This window comes from Pleurodeles waltl, chromosome 8 (genome assembly GCF_031143425.1).
Source record: "Pleurodeles waltl isolate 20211129_DDA chromosome 8, aPleWal1.hap1.20221129, whole genome shotgun sequence".
Taxonomy (NCBI): Eukaryota; Metazoa; Chordata; class Amphibia; order Caudata; family Salamandridae; genus Pleurodeles; species Pleurodeles waltl.
In genome coordinates, this window is record NC_090447.1 from 120829810 (window position 1) to 120835304 (window position 5495).

Genomic DNA, 5495 nt, shown 5'->3' on the forward strand with positions numbered 1-5495 from the left:
AGCCTTTGTTCTCTAACGTGCTGACCAGAGTTTTGTCTGCCCTGATGAAACACATGCACAGCTACAGGCCAGGTTCAGGTGCCTCCATCTGACAGTTGGATCCCTGTGCTACTCACCCAAGAAGGTCTGCCAGATCATCGTTGCATGTTGCACAACCTAGCCTTGAGACACCAGGTGCCTTTTCTACAGGAGGCTGAGGCTGGAGATGGTCGTGTGGCAGCGGTGGAGCCTGTGGACAGTGATGAAGAGGAGGCAGAGGAAGATGATGTGGACAACAGAACAACTATCATACAACAGTTCTTCCAATGACACACAGGTGACACTGTAACCTCACCTTCCATTGCTGATTTTTGAAGTGATTTTTCTCTAGCTGGCTGCTGTTCCCACTACAATGGCCACTTATTGTACCCTTTAACATGTCTATTTGCAGATATTTGTGCCCTCCTGTGGCTCCTGGTGTATTGACTGCAGCACTTTATAGATCATATCTATATATACATAACTGTACAGTCTATTTGCAATGTCTACAGATTGTTAAACAACTACATCCCTAAATCATTTGACATACTCCATACCTTTTTTTCCAAGGGTTTTTATTTCAGTGTTGAGAAGTAAATGGGGATGTGCAATGGGCTGGGGTCATGGTGGAGGAAAGTCCAGGATGGAGTCCAGTCTATTGGTATCAAATGTGCATTGTCCAATGAGGCTTGGGAAGTGGAGCAATGGCAGTCCAAGGTGGACAGGGTGACAGAGTGGGACACAAGGGTGACAATCAGGAGAGTCTTATTTCCTGGTGGGGGTCTTGGCAATGTTCTCTGGCTTCTGCCTGGATCGCAGGGACCATTTGCGTGGTGGTTCTCCTTCTGCAGGAGGAGGGGTGCTGGTGGCCTGTTGTTCCTGTGGCAGGGCCTACTGTCCACTAGCATCAGCGGAGTTGGAAGGCTGTTCATCAGTGTGGCTAGTGTCAGGGGCCCGTTGGTGTGCCACTGCCTCCCTCATGGTGTTGGCCATGTCAGCCAGCACCCCTGCAATGGTGACCAGGGTGGTGTGGATGTCCCTCAGGTCCTCCCTGATCCCCAGGTATTGTCCCTCCTGCAGCCGCTGGGTCTCCTGCAACTTGTCCAGTATCTGGCCCATGGTCTCTTGGGAATGGTGGTATGCTCCCAGGATGTTGGTGAGTGCCTCGTGGAGAGTCGGTTCCCTGGGCCTGTCCTCCCCCTGTCGCACAGCAGTCCTCTCAGCTTCCCTGTTGTCCTGTGCCTCTGTCCCCTGAACCGTGTGCCCACTGCCACTGACCCCAGGTCCCTGATCATCCTGTGTTTGTGGGGTTGCCAGGGGTCCCTGTAGTGGTGGACACACTGCTGATTGACGTGTCCTGGGGACAGAAGTATGGGCCCACTGGGTGGGTGCTGTGGTGGTGTTTCCTGAGTGGGGAGGCTTTCTTGTGGTATGGGACTGTGCCTGGGTAACCGACTGTCCAGAGGTCCCTGATGGGCCCGGTAGGTCATCCTGATCCAGGCGTGCAGAGCTGCTGTCATCACTGTGGGCCTCTTCTGTGGGGGGACTGGAGGTTGCTGGCACCTCCTCTCCGGTGACGTTGTGTGGGGGGTCCTGTGGGGATGTAAATGCAGTGTTATTGTTTCTGCGTGTGCCATCTTGTGCATGGGTAAGTTGCCCTCTATGGTTGTTATTACCATGGCAGCTTTGCCTTGTGTGAGTTGTTATTTGGTTGGCTAAGTGATTGTCTCTAGTGTGCATGCAGTGGTGATAGTTGTCCATGCAGGCCTGTGATGGGTGTCCATGCATTGGTGTTGCATGCAGGGCTTGGCATTGGGATGGATGGGTTGTGATGGTGGGGTATATGGGAGGTGGTGGAGTGATGGGAGTGAAGGTGAGTGTGGGGGTATGTGATGGCATGCAAGATAGGGGGGTGAAAGTAGGAAAGAGTTGACTTACCAGAGTCCAGTCCTCCTGCTACTCCTGCCAGGCCCTCAGGATGCAGTATTGTCAAGACTTGCTCCTCCCATGTTGTTAGTTGTGGGGGAGGAGGTGGGGGTCCACCTCCAGTCCTCTGTACAGCTATCTGGTGTCTTGCAACCACAGAACGTACCTTCCCCAGTAGGTCGTTCCACCTTTTCCTAATGTCATCCCTTGTTCTGGGGTGCTGTCCCACTGCATTGACCCTGTCCACGATTCTCCGCCATAGCTCCATCTTCCTTGCACTGGATGTCTGCTGCACCTGCGATCCAAATAGCTGTGCCTCTATCTGGATGATTTCCTCCACCATGACCCTTAGCTCCTCCTCTGAGAACCTGGGGTGTCTTTGTGGTGCCATGGGTGTAGTGTGTGTGAGGTGATGTGTTGTGAGGTGCGTGGATGGTGTATGGGTGATGGTGTTCTGTGGCTCTGGTTCTGTGGGTACTCCTGGTGTGGCTCTCTCTCTGTTGTAAATTTTTTGTAGAGTGGTAAAGGGTTGTGGGTAATGTGTGTGTGTGTGTTTTATAGTCGTGTGTGGGTGTGGTGTGTGTATGAGTGTCAGATGTGTGTATGTGGTGTTGCTTTGTTAGTGTGTGTGTATTTTGAGCGCTCGCCAATGGTTTACCGCGGTTGAATGTCCGCTGTGGTGATTTTTGGGTCATAATGGTGTGGGCATAGTTCTGTTGGCGTAACAGTGTGGGTTTTAGTACCGCCAGTTTACCACTGACCTTTGGGCTGGCAGACTTGTGTGTGTAGCTGTATAGTGGCGGATTTCTATGCGTGGGTCATAATAGGGGTAGTGGTATACCGCCGCGGTCCCAGTATGTTGGCGGAAGTCAGCATGGCGGTAAGCGGCATTTACCGCCAATGTCATAATGAGGGCCATAATCTTTTAACCACTTAGGTGGTTTCCTGAGTCTTTTGTTATCACACGAAACCATCTCCTTTATGGCATAATTTGCATTTTCTTTATCTCCACTTCCTCCAGTACCCTGAATGTTATCAAAGTTCTCCTCAACAGCCCTACTAGAGTCATCTCTAGTATCATCCCTAGATATTACACATGGAAACACCCCACTAGGAATAGGAGCATTGTCATCCAATCCAGAATCATGCACACAATCATTAATGTTTGGGTTGCTAGCGTCATCAAGAGATCCGTAGTGTTTACAGGGGATTTGTCATGCATATCCTTCCACGACTCAGAAGGCCCGAGAGCAATTCTGTTTAAATTCCAAACTTTACCATTTCTTAACTTGACAGAGTTTCTCAAAACCTCCACAACCTCTTCTGGTTCGTAAAACTTACTTACTCCCTTCGCCACAGGGCCAGGTTTCTTCACACGTACCCAATCTCCAACTTTGACTTTTACATATTTAGTACCTTTCTTTAAGTCAAAGTATAATTTGCTTTTTCCCAGATTGGAATCAATTCTGTCCCTTGCATCATGTATCAACCAAACTACAATCCCAGCATGAAAAAGCCATTTAGGGCTATATTTTGTTCTAGGGTTCCTTCGCCTCATCATTACAAATGGAGAAACACCAGTCACTTTATTAATCGTAACTCTATATGCCCACACAGATTTACCGAGTTGCGTAATCCAATCGATGTTGCTTGCAATAGCTAATTGAATAGCCCCTTTGATAATGCGGTCGAACCTCTCAACCATACCAATCCCACTCGGATTATATAAGGAGGTGGTTTTATGTAGTACCCCTATTCTATCAAAGTACACCTTAGCTTTCTTAGATAAAAACTGTACACCATTATCGCTTAACATAGTGGTCGGAATACCTTCTGAAGTAAATTTCTGGTCTAGAAACTCCAATACAGAATCAGTGTCAGCTTGGTCCACAACCTTAAACACAGGCCATCTTGAGAATAAATCTATAAGAACTAATAGATACTTTTGAGGAAAGCCAATGGGACCCATAATGTCAACAGCCACTGATTCCCAAGGATACTGAGGTTTGGACCCAACACACATCGGCGGTCTAAGCGTTTGAAGTGATTTATCAGCTCGCACACATTCAATACAAGATCTGACAAACCTTTCCACTTGAATGTCAATACCAGGCCACCAGATTATTTTTTTTATAGCTGATTTGGTCCTGGTGATCCCGAAATGTCCCTCATGAGCAAGATTAATAACCATACTACATAGCCCAATTGGCGTAATCACTCTTTCTCCTCTTGGAAGTGTCTTCAGAACGTTCAGATCTGACTTCCCAATAAGGTTTAATGTCTTCTTCCAAGTCATTCTTATTTCGCCAGCCATTAATAATGTAATATAAAACCTTCTGTAACCTAGTATCCTTTCTATATTCATTAGTCCACTCATCCATTTTGACAGCGGCTGTACCAGTATCATGTACAAGTGCTACCTGAAACCCATTCCATAACTCATCCTCACACTCTCCTTATACAGTCAGCATTCTTGAAAGAAAATCAGCAAATACATTTTCCTTGCCAGGTACATATGCAATTCTATAATCAAAATCTTGCATTTGCATAGACAATCTTGCAATCCTAGCAGAAGCTTTGATAGTTCCCTCAGTTGTCAAAACTTTTAATAACGGTTAATGATCACATCGCAAAATACATGATTTCTCCCATAAAAATGATCTAAAGTGTTTCAACGCCCAAGCACACGCTAAGGTTTCCCGCTCAATAGTAGGGTATTTTTCCTCAGAAGGGGATAAAGTTCTGGACGCATAAGCAATGATAAACTCATTCTCATTTGTATCAATCTGGGTGAGTACAGCGCCTAATCCCTTTCTGCTGGCATCAGTAGTAACAATGTTTTTTGCAGATGGATCAAAACTCTTTAAAGAGGAAATATTTGTGATAGCAAGTTGATGTCACAGAAGTCCTTTTCAGATTGTAACAACCATTCAAATTTGTTCATCTTCTTTAACAATTGACAAATATGGAATGTGTTTTCAGAGAAACTGGGAATGAATTTAGCACAATATTCCGCTAAACCCATAAAAGAATGAACATCATCTTTATTAGTAGGAGTGGAAGCCTCAACTACTGCCTTGATTAAGGAAGATTAAGGCTTAATTCCATTCTCATTAATCACATGCCCAAGGTAATTTGCTTATTTTTCCGCAAACATACATTTCGAAAATTCAACAGTGAAACCCCGAGATTCAAGAATCTGAAGTACATGGCGTAGTATATCATCATGGTCAGCCTTGGTTTTTCCATATACTAAAATATCATCTTGAAAGAACTTTACACCATCCAGCTTTGAAAACAATTCAAACATCAACCGTTGAAAAACAGCTGCTGCAAGCACAAACGGCATACGTTTGAATTGAAAACAACCATCAGGGGTAATGAATACAGTATATTTCTTTGATTCATCAGATAAGGAAATTTGGTGGTATGCAGAAGAAAGATCAATTGTGGAAAACCATGTAGCACCATTAAGAGATGCAACCATTTCATTAATTTTAGGCAGGGGAAATTGGTCATCAATAATGTTGTTATTTAGATGGCATAAGTGC